Below are 14812 nucleotides of genomic sequence, written 5' to 3' on the forward strand. Positions count from 1 at the left end.
CTACTACAGCCAACACATGCAGGATAGGCCAAGTGGCCTCGATCTGTGCTGTAACTTTCTGATAAATTTATTTTGACATTTGGAATTCAGGTTGTATGATGTTCATAAATTCTCAAATTGGACTTGAGACTAATATCTGGAGAAATGTTTAATAAATCACAATAATCCCATTCTGCAGACTTTAGTCTGCAGCTCTGCATGTTCCAGCATCTCAGTTACATCCATGTCCTTTTATTCTAATGTGATGCTGGTTACTGCCTCTGCCACCCATCAATGAGTTCCTGCTCCCCACCATCTCCGAGTGAAATGAATTCTCCCTTCCCCTTTTTTCTGGGAATTAGTTTCAATCTAAATCCTCCAGTTTCTGACCTCTCAGTTAATAACTCCTTCCTATCCACTCGACCTGGATTCCTCAGCATTTTATCACTTCAATTAAATCTCAGCTCATCCTCCTCGGAAATCATCCCCAGCCTATCCAACCTTTCCTCAGAGCAGAAATTTTCCAATTGTAGAAACATTCTGATCAATCTCCTCTGTACCCTCTCTGGTGAGATCACATCAACCCTGGAATAAGGGGATCAGAAGTGTGTGCAGTACTTTAACCGCAGTCAAACAAATGTTCCTGACATTTCCAGTGTCACCTCCGTGTTCCTGTGGTTGTCACTCAGACAAGAAGTGTCTTGGATTTCCCACATGGAACTGGATGTGCACTCCATGGGGCTGGGATTCCCGACCATGTGTTTATTTGTTAACTAATCCTAAATTAACTTCAGATTAAAACAACATTATCAGCTACCCACCAATCAACTTCTTCCATTATACTCAAGTCACCTTACTTTTTAAAATCTCTTTAAAATTATTACTATCTAAATACAACAGGCTTTAAGTTACTGATCCAAGTATTCAGATGTCTCCACTGTTACAATCACTTGAAGATTATCTTTACCTTCAGCTACATTTGGTGAATTGAACACTGATTGTAAATATATGAATATCAAATGGACTTGAGTTTTATGGTAATTCATCCAGTCTGACATTCTTGTTGGTTAATATCTTGAAGAGAACTGTCCTCAGAACTCCAGCTGTGCTCTGACTTCATTCACAACTGGATGTGGCTGGACTGCAGATCTTAGATCTGTTCTGTTGTTTCCCGGATTGCTTCACTCTGTCTATCACTTGCTGCTTATGCTGCTTGGAAAGCAAGTAGTCCTCTTTGGTAACTTCATCAGGTTAACACCTCATTTTTAGGTTTTCATGCTGCTGTTACTGGCATGCTCTCCTGAATTCTCTCAGTTGAATGAGGATTGATCCTCTGGTTTGATGGTAAGAGGTAAGTTGGGGAAGATGCGGGGCCGTGATTCTGTAAGTTTTGTTGGAGTACAATTCTACTGCTGTTGGTGGAAGGAAAGGGCTAAACTCTTGCACTGTAAGCCATATATGTAAGAAGCTACATGCAGTATCATGAACACTGATAGGCCAAGAAATGAAATGCAAGCATCACTGTACAATGATGCAGGATCACAACTGCAGCAAGGGGAGATTAAGAGCCAACTTGACATAGGAGTTGGGAAAGAAGCAGCTGATCAGATTGTCTCATTCATAGTCACAAAGAGACTCTGTGAGATTATTATACTGTGGGAGTTGAGGATGGAGGAGGTTGGGGAGATGGAGAGCCCTTCTGCAGAAACTAATCTGCCTGAGAGGTATGGGATCGACTTGATTGCCATGCATTTAATAGAAAGCTAATTGAAACTGTTTTTATCCCCAAAAGATAACAAGACAATAGAAACAAACCCCAGAATACATTGTTCAGAGATGGATGTCAATAGCCCATCAACATCCAACTCCTGCAATTATTCAACAAACGTATGTGTGATTACCCTGTTCTGATGAACCAGAAAATCACTGTTCACTGTGCAGGTGGACAGCGATGTGGGGAAGGATTGGTCGAGTGGTATTGTCACTAGACAGTTAATCCAAAGCCCCAGATAACGTTCTGGAGTCCTGGGTTCAAAGCCAGCTGCAGCAGATGGGGGAATTTAAATTCAATTAAAAACATTTGTGGAATTTAAGAATCTAATGATGACCATTAATCGATTGCCAGAAAAACCCGTCTGGTTCAGTAATGCCCTTTCAGGAAGGAAGCTGCCATCCTTACCTGGTCTGGCCTACATTGTGACTTCAGACCCACAGCAATGTGCTTGATTCTTACCTGCCCCCTGGGTAATTAGGGATGGGCAGTAAATGCTGCTGGGCCAGCGACACCCTCATCCTGTGAGTGTACAAAGGAAAAAAAAATCTGCACCCAGTGTGAATCTGTACATGTTCAGCAATGTTGTGAACATTTCCAAAGCTCGGTTCTCTTTGTGCAAAACTTTATAAACTAACAAAACCATTGTTCATTACTTGGTGTGAACAAGAGAAAAAAAAATCCTTCAAATTGTGGTTATGAGTAAATTGACTGGTGTCTCAGCAGGATGGATGCCTGAGTGAATCCCCTCCCCCGCCCCCCCACCCCCCCCCCCCCCACCCCCACCTCAGCAGGATGGATGCCTGAGTGAATCCACTCCTACGCCCCCCCATCCCCCCAACCACACAAACACACACACAGAAGGTGAACAGCTTCTCCCCAGTCTGACTGGTTTGGCCAATTTCCAGGTGGGATGGGTAAAGAATTCCCTTCTGGCATTCCCCACATTTCCAGAGTCGGTCCGTAGTCTGGCTGCACTGGTGTTTTGCCATTTCACATAAATGCTAGTAGACTGTTATACACACCGTTAAACTCCCCCCGCCTCTCCTCCCCCACCCCAGAACCCAGTATAAAACAGTGAACATTATCTCCTGCTGTGGGGGGACAGATTGTATTGGTCTGATTAGGAACACTGAGCAAATTTACCTAAATGAAAAGTTAATCGGTGACCAGAGCAAGTTAAGCAAGTCCAAATAAAATACATTGTAGCACAGAAAGAGACCCATCAAATCCAAGCTGGCGCTCTGTAGCAGAATCTGACATTCTCATTCCCCATATGTCCCCCAAAATCTGCAATTTTATTTCCCTCAGATCTGATATAATTGTTTTTATCAATCATTCATCTTCTCTGCCTGCACCACCATAATAGGCAGCATGTTCTGCATATTTCCAGCCAATGCAGTCAGCAGAAACACTTACTCATCTCCCACTGTCTCAAAATCTCATATCTGATTTTAATTTTTGTGCCATCACCTATCGAATACAGATACTTTTGTCTGCTATATCTAGGTGTGTTATAATCTTATACAGCTTTATCAAAAATATATTTAACTTGTTTACTTCAATGAAAATAGCAATCTCTTCAAATCAATCCAGTGACTGCATTTTCTTCATCAGTGAAACACTCCAGTAAGTCTGTACTCCACACCCTGAAGATCACTCATATCCTTCCTTGTTAATGTCTGTTTTGTTCCACAAATCCAGATGACACAAGTTTTCTGCACAACAGCAGTAGCTTTATTATTGGACAGCTGGCAAGAGTTTCAAAGCATCTCTAAAGTAGCCGAGTGTCTACTTGTACAGACTCTTCTTCATGAATCTCTGCCTTACCCACTGAGACAGTATATTTAGTAAGAATTAGACAAAGGCATATCAGTCACATGGGCGATTGTCATTACATAGTTTAAAACTGGTAATTATGAATTTACAAAGCTTGATGAACTCCAATGTCCTGTGATAATGTGTGATGATAATGTGTGATTACAGAAACTGATTATCGTATTGTTCATGATTATGTGTTGATGGGAAGAGATTAAGGCAAAAGGGTTCTTCCTTCAGTAAATGGGGGATTCAATTACCTATGCTCATATGGAGGGGAAATGAGACAATGGGAGCAGGAGGCAGTTTAACAGGGTTGTGCCCAGGGCTCTCAGTCTCTGATTCTCTGTCCGCCTGCAACTTCCCCTCTAAGCTCATGCAGTTGCTTTGTAAGTTCTTTCACAAATTGTTTCACCCTGTCCTTGCCATTGTACATCTCTTGCCCTCCCACTACCATACCCTCTGGCAGCTGCATAGTCCATTTGGTCACTAATTCAAAGGGAGATTGCTCAGGTCCCTTTGCTGGGGTTGACGTCAGTTTTATTAGGATTGTGGGGAGTACCCTAACCCATCCCTGCCTGTCTCTGTCAGGGCCTTAGTCAGACTAGCTTTCAGTGTCTGCTTCATTCCTTCTACTGTCCCTGAGCTCTGGGGGTGGTATGTGAGATGGGATTTCTGCTCAGTACCAAACAAGCCACAGAGCTGCTTAACTTCGTTTCCTGGAACATGTGTCCCTTGGTCAGAATCTGCAGGGGAATGCTTCTGCCCACTGAGTAAACCTGTTTATTAAGACTCAGCAGGATTTCCTTCCCTGGGATTGGGATGGGGGTGTATGTAAAATCCATCTGTAATTGTTCCTGTTTCTCCTGCTGTGGTACTGTTTCTGGAAATGTCTTTAAACTTTCCTTTCTCGCTTCTGTAGCTACTGCCACTGCATCCTCCTCAAATGTCTGCACTGTTTCAGTAAGTATGCTCACCCATCCTCACCAACTACCCGTTGGTGCGGCGTTTCTACTTTCCTGTGAGCTCTAATCTTCATTATTACTACTTCACTGGGAAAGTTAGCTGCTTCCACTAACTCTCTGACCTGTTCTTCATGCTCAATGTGGTCCACAGACAGAGTGACATACCTTCACCGAGCCTAGTCATGAACTATACCAAAGGCATGCTGACTGTGTGCATTTTGCCTCCCTCACCCCGGTTAATGTCCGCGCTTCTGCCAGGGCTCGTGATGGTTCTCTATTTCTGGATAATTCCTCACCAAATTCCCACAATAATTAAACAACCCTAAAGTTTGCCTCACCCCTTTACGGTGTGCGGGTGGATAGTTTTATAATCATAGTTTTTGTTCCCACTGGGACTGTCCCCTCTCCCTTCCTGATTTGATCTCCCCAATATGATGTCCCAGTTCCGTCTCTCCCTACCTTCACAGTTGCACTCTCTGTGCGTTAATTTTAAGCCTGGCCTGGCTAACTTGATCCAATGTCCTGTTTAATAACAGGATATGTTCTTTCTCACCGCTTGAGGTGATGAGGTGTTGGTGAGATCAGTGTGACTAAATGCATCAAACACACATCGGTGGGATATACTGGAATATTGCGGGATCCCTGAGATAATAGTATCCTGGTGGACTGTTCTCCTCGGTCAGTAAACACCACTCTCTTCTGCCATTCAATGTCCACAGGTATTGACCCAGACTATTTCCAGCTTCTGTCAATCTGTCACTGTCACAATTACTGCCTCTTCAGCCCCAGCTTTGATGAGATCCCGTTTGTGTCGGGAGTGAGAGGGCCCTCGATCTCTACAGGGTCGATAGAAAACAACCCACTTTCCTGTTTGAGTTACGCACACCACTGAGTGGGTCCGAGCTATAATCCACCAGATTCTCTGACTGTCCCAGTCTCCCTGCAATGTAGCTACTCCGGAGAGGTTGCCTCTCCTTTTCTTTCTGTCCCAGTCCTGACCGGAGCATCCCCATGTTTAAATTCGGGTGTTGATGTCAATAGTTGCCATTTTAGAATAAATAGGAGCAACTCCCAGAATGGTCCCTTCTTGAGTGTCACACCTCCATATCTGAATATATATTGTCATACTCCCGGTCTACATTGGGACAGGTTTGCTTCATCCAGCTTCCTAGGTTCGCTCTCCGACTGCTCTCATTTTAGTAATTGAGGGGGTGAGGGGTAAATGCTTATCGGTAACTGACAAAGATGCTCCGGTGTTAGAATCATGCAAGTGTTGGCCCCTTCCTGATGAAGGGCTTTTGCCCAAAACGTCGATTTCGCTGGTCGTTGGATGCTGCCTGAACTGCTATGCTCTTCCAGCACCACTAATCCAGTATTTGGTTTTCAGCATCTGCAGTCATTGTTTTTATCTTATACCTACATGAACACAGGCCACTCACAATATGAACACCTATCTCCCTCTCTGTGCCTACGTTCCTTGTCTATGTGCCCTTTCCTGCTTCCCTTGTAACATTGTGGGTCTGATTACCCTCCCTGTACTGCAGATATGCCCCTGTGTTTCTGTGTTTGCCTCAGCTCTCATGGCCCAATTCAGAATGTGGTTAGAACTATCTCCCACTGAGAGTCCCATGTGTGTAATTACAGTTAAATAGGGTCCCATGTCGTCTTTTAAATACATCAAACCTATTTCATCATCACAGTTTGGGGTTTGGTAATCCCCTGTGGCCGTTGCACACCTCAGTCTTCCTCTCTGTATGATCTCGATATTACCCTTGGTTCCCTGATCCACCAAGGTTATTTTAGCCCATTCAGACTGTCCCCTCCCCAATGTGTCCCTGCAATATCTGTAAATGCCTGGCGCCATGGATCAGCTGTACTCTGGGGGGAACCGGCTCGCACCCCATCCTCTCATTGCAGGGACAGTTTCTGCTGTACACTTCAGGGCATCTTGGGCTGAGGGAGGGTCCATACGTCATCTTTGGTGAGAGTGCGTACCTCCACTAATTCATCCATATTGTCCCAATAAGGTCCATTATTACCATTTCTCTATCAGGCTGGGTCTTCATTCACCAACATCTGTTATTCAGCGGGTGAACGGTTCAGGTTTGGTTTCTGTCAGTTCCCTTTGCTGCGCCCTGCTGTCTGTCTAAGTTAAGCTTTGATGCCAAGTGTGCCATAGACACGGCCTTCTGGGCCTTGTCGGGTGGTGGGTCATCCCAACCATTGCCGTCCCTCTGTCCATACATGTGCGCTTTCTCATCTAACCTGTTCCAGTCAGTGTCATCATCCTCACTGCCTTCTGAGGAGAGCGGGGCACTAGGTACCTCCCCCCCCACCACTGTAACTACCACCTGGCCTTTGGCTTTAAGGCCTCACAACTGAGAGCCACCACCTTCACTTGTTCCTGTTTCCCATAACAGAACATAGAACATAGAAAAATACAGTGCAGTACAGGCCTTTTGGCATTCGACGTTGCGCCGTTACAAGCCCACCTAACCTTCACTAGCCCACTCTCCTCCATATATCTATCCAATGCCCGTTTAAATGCCCATAAAGAGGGAGAGTCCACCACTGCTACTGGCAGGGCATTCCATGAACTCACAACTCGCTGAGTAAAGAATCTACCCCTAACATCTGTCCTATACCTATCACCCCTTCATTTAAAGCTATGCCCCCTCGTAATATCTGACTCCATACGTGGAAAAAGGTTCTCATGGTCAACCCTATCTAAACACCTAATCAACTTGTACACCTCTATCAAGTCACCCCTAAACCTTCTTTTCTCCAATGAAAACAGCCCCAAGTGCCTCAGCCTTTCCTCATACGATCTTCCTACCATACCAGGCAACATCCTGGTAAACCTCCTCTGCACTCGTTCCAATGCCTCCATGTGCTTGCTATAGTATGGTGACCAAAACTGCACACAATATTCCAGATGCGGCCGCACCAGAGTCTTATACAACTGCAACATGACCTCAGGACTCCGGAACTCAATTCCTCTACCAATAAAAGCCAGTACGCCATATGCCTTCTTCACAACACTATTTACCTGGGTGGCAACTTTCAGAGATCTGTGTACATGGATACCAAGATCCCTCTGCTCATCCACACTACCAAGTAACCGACCATTAGCCCAGTACCCCATCTTCTTGTTACTCTTAACAAAGTGAATCACTTCACACTTACCTACATTGAACTCCATTTGCCACCTTTCTGCCCAGCTCTGCAACTTATCTATATCACGCTGTAACCTGCCACATCCTTCCTCACTGTCAACAACTCCACCGACTTTTGTATCATCCGCAAACTTGGTCACCCAACCTTCTAGCCCCTCCTCCAGGTCATTTATAAAAATGACAAACAGCAATAGTCCCAAAACAGATCCTTGCGGAACACCGCTAGTAACTGCACTCCAAGATGAAACTTTACCATCAACTACTACCCTCTGTCTTCTTCCAGCCAGCCAATTTCTAATCCAAACCTCCAACTCACCCTCAATGTCATACCCCCGTATTTTTGCCGCAGCCAACGATGGGGAACCTTATCAAACGCCTTACTAAAATCCATATACACCACATCTACCGCTTTACCCTCGTCCACCTCCTAAGTCACCTTCTCAAAGAATTCAATAAGGTTTGTGAGGCACCACCCGCCCTTCACAAAACCATGCTGACTATCCTTGATCACATCATTCTTATCCAGATGTTCATAAATCCTATCACTTACAATTCTCTCTAAGACTTTGCCCACAACAGAAGTGAGACTCACCGGCCTATAGATACTAGGGATATCCCTATTCCCCTTCTTGAACAAGGGAATCACATTTGCTATCCTCCAGTCTTCTGTCACTATTCCTGTAGACAACGAGGACATAAAAATCAAGGCCAATGGCTCTGCAATCTCCTCCCTTGCTTCCCAGAGAATCCTAGGATAAATGCCATCAGGCCCAGGGGACTTATCTATTTTCACCCTTTCCAGAATTTCCAACACCTCTTCCCTACATACCTCAAAGCCATCCATTCTAATTATTCGTGACTCAGTATTCACATCGGCAACAATGTCCTGTTCCTGAGTGAATACTGACGAAAAGTCTTGATTTAGCGTCTCTCCAATCTCCTCTGCCTCCAAGCACAACTTTCCACGACTATCTTTGACTGGACCTATTCCTACCCCAGTCATTCTTTTATTTCTGACATACCTATAGAAAGCCTTAGGGTTTTCCCTAATCCTACCAACTAAGGACTTTTCATGTCCCCTCCTTGCTGCTCTTAGCTCTCTCTTCAGATCTTTCCTGGCTACCTTATAACTCTCAATCGCCCTAATTGAACCTTCACGCCTCATCTTTACATTGGCCGCCCTCTTCCCATTAACAAGAGATTCCAATTCCTTATTAATCCACGGCTCCCTCACACGACCCTTTCCTCCCTGCCTGACAGGTAGATACTTATCAAGGACACTCAATAGTTGCTCCTTGAACAAGCTCCACATATCAATTGCGCCCTTCCCTTGAAGCCTACTTTTCTAAGCCACGCATCCTAAGTCGTGCGTCTCCGTTTCATAATTTCCCTGCCCCCAGCGATAACTCTTGTCCTGCAGTGCACACTTATCCCTCTCCATCACGAGAGGAAAAGCCACCGAATTATGGTCACTGTCCCCAAAGTGCTCACCTACCTCCAATTCGTTACCAGAACCAAATCCAGTATGGCCTCACCTCTTGTTGGCCTGTCTACATATTGTGTCAAGAAACCCTCCTTCATACATTGGACAAACACCGACCCATCTAACGAACTCGAGCTATAGCTTTCCCAGTCAATATCTGAAAAGTTAAAGTCCCCCATAACAACCACCCTATTACTTTCACTCGTCTCCTGAATCATCCTCGCAATCCTTTCTTCTACATCTCTAGAACTATTAGGAGGCCTGTAGAAAACTCCTAACAGGGTGACCTCACCTTTCCTATTCCTAACCTCAGCCCAAACTACCTCAGATGGCAACTCTTCATCCATCGTCCTTTCCACTGCTGTAATACTATCTTTGACAAGCAATGCCACACCTCCCCCTCTTTTACCCCCACCTCTGACCCTACTAAAGCATTTAAACCCTGGAACCTGCAACAGCCAATCCTGTCCCTGTTCTACCCATGTCTCCGTAATAGCCACATCATCAAAGTCCCAGGTACCAACCCACTCTGCAAGTTCACCTACCTTATTTCGAATACTTCTTGCATTGAAGTATACACACTTCGAGCCTTTTAACAGGCACCCTCCTTTGAGATTGATGCCATATTCCTAACCTCCCTACACTCCAGGTCCTACACCCTAAAGCTACAGTCTAGGTTCCCATGCCCCTGCAAAGTTAGTTTAACCCCCCACCCCCACCCCAAGATCACTAGCAAACCTCCCGCCAAGGATGCTGGTGCCCCTCAGGTTCAGGTGTAGACCATCCTGTTTATAGAGGTCCCACCTTCCCCAGAAAGAAGCCCAGTTATCCAGATACCAGAATCCCTCCCTCCTGCATCATCCCTGTAGCCACGCATTTAACTGTTCTCTCTCCCTATTGCTTGACTCTCTATCACGTGGCACGGGTACCAAACCAGACAACTCTGTTTGTTCTAACTCTGAGCTTACAACCGAGCTCCGTGAAAGCCTGCCTAACATACTCAGCCCTCTTCCTACCTATGTCGTTGGTGCCACTGTGGAACACAACATCGGGCTGCTCCCCCTCCCCCTTAAGGACCCAGAAAACACGATCAGAGACGTCACATATCCTTGTGCCTGGGAGGCAACATACCAAACGTGAGTCTCTTTCGCCCCCACAAAACCGCCTAGCTGTGCCCCGAACTATCGAGTCCCCAATTACTATTGCTCTGCTCTTCTCCACCCTTCCCTTCTGAGCAACGGGGACAAGCTCTGTGCCAGAGGCCTGAACCCCATTGCTTACCCCTGGTAAGTCGTCCCCCCCTACAAGTATCCAAAATGGTGTACTTGTTCTTGAGGGGAATGGCCACAGGGGGTCCCTGCACTGGCTGCTTCGTCCCAGTCCCCCTCACTGTCACCCATCTGTCTGCAACCTTTGGAGTTACTACTTCCCTAAAGCTCTGATCTATGACCCCCTCTTCCTCCCAAATGATCCTAAGTTCATCCATAATAATGTAACACATTCTGTCATTCCTGGATTCAAACAGAACAAAATGTGAATTTGGTTTTACTTGAAATATTAATAATTTGACATTCACTTTACATATCTATAGAGGTGAAAATTCTACTGTGATTATTTAAGTGAATTTAACGTGATCATACAATGAAAATAACTGACAAGCAACGACAATGAATGAATGGAATAATATTTGATTATTTGTACAAGATCTTGCAATGAAAATTCAATTTTATTTAATGTTTGTCACCCATTACACCATGGGCATTCTTATTAGGGAATAAAGTAATGGAAGGATATCAGAGAAAATAAATAGACTTTAATTTTAGCTTCACTGCAATAATGAACCAAAACAATATTTGGAAATATGGTTAAACTACATAACAAAGTTTCCAGTGTCATTATTGACATGAAAACTATTTTAGTTTGCAAGTTGTTTTGCACTAAGAATAATTGGAAATGAATTGTGATTTGGAATACACCATTTAAAATACATTTTGAAGAGAATAATCAGATACATTTTTTGGAGGAAATTAGGAATGGAAATAAATATATATTCATTGATATTAATAGTTTTAAAATGTTGAGTTGTTGCCTGGGATTATTTTAATTGAGAGATTCTGCATGATTATAAAGACCAATTCGCTGTTTTCATTGCACTGTTGGTTTCACTAGAATCTGTTGTGGTCTGAGCTCTTGTTGTGTGCAGTGGACTGTCACTAATAGCTTAATTAACCTGCGAGTCCCTGATCAGGTTTCCATTATCTGTATGTCAGTCTGTAAGTGAGCAACACACCTCCTTTTGTGAGGGGGAACAGATTCTCTTCAAAGGAAATAAGTGGCAGTTCACACTGAGAATGGTTTCTAGCACAGACCATCAGCAGGGAAGGGTTTTTTCTATAGAATTCCAATCTCTATCTACAAATCTGATTTATCAGTTTGTGGAGGATTCAACCCCTTTGTTCTGAGCTGCTTTTATACAAGTAGTTGGTTCATTATGTCTTTGCCAAGAATGTTGTTTACTTTCCCCTTTTACTGTGATTCTGCAGGTTAGAATATTCTGTGAGTCAATAATGTTCAGTAAGTGAACATTGAATGATTTTGTCTCTAACAGAGCAGTGGCCTTGTTTTCAGCTAATTATTCACTTTCCATTTCCTGGTTGTGTTGAATGTTCCAGAACCAAACTCTGAGCAATGTTTCCATTCACTTCTGTTGGATTCACTGACAGCCATATGATCAGTCAGTTTCAGCAGTTTGAATTCCATAATCATCTAGAATTATGATTCTATTTATGAAATTATTCTCGATTGTCAGGAAACATCCATCTCAGTCACTGATGTCCTTTACGGAATGAAGCTGCCATCATTATCTGATCTAGTCTACATGTGACCCCTGACCCACAGCAATGTGGTTGACTCTTACCTGCCCTCTGGGTAATAAATGCTGCCCATAGCCAGTGGCACCTACCTCCAGTGAATGAATTTTCAACAAAGCTCTCAGTCCTGTGTCATGTGAGAAAGAAGCAGAAGGTGACCTTTCAGCGCCTCAAGTCCACTCCATCATTCAATAAGGCCAGGCCTGATCTGTTAGAGATTTATATTCCATCTTCCCCCAAGGTCCCTTAACAATAACTTATCAACCTGTGTTTTAAAAATATTCATTAAGCCCACCTTCTGGGACAGAGAGTTCCAAAGTTGCACAGCACTCTGAGAGGAAATAAATCTCCTCATCTCTGTCCTGAAAGGGTGAATCTAATTTTAAAGCTGTTCTCTCGAGTTCACGCATGACCCCCAAGAGGAAACATCCTTTCCACGTCCTCCTTAACAAACCATTCAGGATCTTAGACACTTCAGCCATGTCACCCCTCACTCTCACAAACTCCGGCTGAAACAAATCCAGCCTGTCCAACCGATCCACATTTTATTCCTGTCACGCCGGGTTGAAATGTTGTGTTGTGTTTATTATGCAGTGAATGTGTTATTCCACTGTGGGGTCTAAGAGTCAATGTGAACCATACTAGCTTTCCTGTCTCACTGTGTTACATGTATCTTACATCACTGTGGTGATCCCATCCCTCCCTACCTCATATAACCAAAAGGAATGGCAGAGAGAGATCAAGAAAAGTTGTTAGAAAATGTGTTGTCGCCTAAAAGGTACTTTGTCTATTTGTAGAGATTGCATTGTAATTGAAGTAACCATTTAATGAAAAGTTACTGACAAAATATTTTAAGCAGAGTTGCTGCAGGTGATGGAAATGCTGCTGGTTGGTATAAGAGAGGGGTGGGGAGAATACTGTACTGATGAGAAAGTTGAGCAAGGTAACCTTTTATCTTTGTCAATAAGAAGAGGCAGAGATTGCAGCTAGGACAGAGTTGGAGCTGTTTTGATCTTGCAGACATTATTTTAATATTTATTTGATGTGATGTGGGTGTCACTGGCTGGGACCAGCATTTATTGCCCGTCCCTAGTTACCCTTGAGAAATTGGTGCTGAGCTATCTTCTTGAACTGCTGCAGTCTACCTGCTGTGGGTTGATCCACGATGCCATCGGGGTGGGGATTTCCAGGACATTTACCCACTGACAGTGAAGGAATGGTGATATATTCCCAAGTCAGGGTGGGTTAGTACCTTGGAGGGGAACTTGAAGGTAGTTGTATTTCCATCTAGCTGCTGTCTTTGTCCTTCGAGATGGAAGTGGCCATGGGTTCCTTGAGTGTTGTTAGGGCTGTACTACTCCAGTCAAGTGGGGAGTATTCCATCACACTCCTGACTTGTGCCTGGTAGCTGTTGGGCAGGCTTTCAGGAGCCAGGAGTTGAATTACTCCTGTAGCCACTGTTTTTGTGTGGTGAGACCAATTCAGTTTCTGATCAATGATTATCCCCAGGATAATGTTGATAGTGGGTGTTCAGTGATGGTAACAGCATTGAATGTCAATTGATGGTGGTTAGGTCATTTCTTATACATGATGGTCTCAGCCTGCATTTGTGTGGCATGTATGTTACTTGCCCCTTGTCAGCCCAAACCTGGATATTGTCCAGATCTTGTTGTTCTTGGGGTTGGACTGCTTCAGTACCTGAGGAGTTAATGGTTTAACAATATTCAATAATTACAAAATTATGCAAATTCCTTTTTCTATCAAATGTCATGGACTGTATCTTGTGGTCACTCTGATATTCACTTTCATTATCTCCTCATTTTCTTCCTAATTCAGACACAAATGTTTGAACATCGATCAGGATAGAATTAAATAAATTAAAAACATACGTTTCTACATTTAAACTAATTAAATGAAATACATTACTTCTGTATTGTCTGCATTTTGAGCAAAAGTCATTTCTTTTCAATCATTACTGAATGGCTCATGTCCTCAATCCATCAATCCAGCTGTTATATTTTAGTCTTCAGTTTACCGATCTTAATGATGTCTAATCAACATCAGAGCAAAGTGTTTTTAAAATGTTGAGTTAACTTATTTGTTCAGATTACAACATTTATTATGAATTCTTTATTCTTATAATAATTACAGAATAATTTGTTTGTCTTTCTAACATGTATAGTCAGATCCATATTTTAATTTAATCCATTGTTTCATTTAATCCACTGTAACAATACTATTGTTTTCAGGTCAAGTATCCCACAATGAAACCAATGGTTTTCCATCCAACATGTTTTGAAAACTGACTTTTGCTCAGTTGAATAATCACAGTAATCTCAGCCTTATAAATTCAGATAACTGTAATGACTTTTCACTGCAATGATTGCTGTTCATGTGTACACATTGCACAGTCACATAGCAACATTAAATATCGCCTTCTTTGAAGCACACTGATATATTTTCAAAAATCTATGTGTTGCTACTATGTAATTATTGTTCAGTTCAGTAAGGAGTATGAATGTGCAATAATAGCTCAATACGTGAACTGATGTGAATATATTGCAGTGTACAAACTCTCAATCATTGTGAATATCAATTTTTATTTTAACCATGGAAAAACAGTTGAATTAATTAATTCAATTATATTTCACTTCATTGTATTTCTAATCACAATAAGAGTGAACTATTTCATGTGAAGCAATTAATTAAAATTCATGTCACTTTTTTATGGACACAAAATAGAATTAACA

This window comes from Chiloscyllium punctatum, chromosome 33 (genome assembly GCF_047496795.1).
Source record: "Chiloscyllium punctatum isolate Juve2018m chromosome 33, sChiPun1.3, whole genome shotgun sequence".
NCBI classification, from domain to species: domain Eukaryota; kingdom Metazoa; phylum Chordata; class Chondrichthyes; order Orectolobiformes; family Hemiscylliidae; genus Chiloscyllium; species Chiloscyllium punctatum.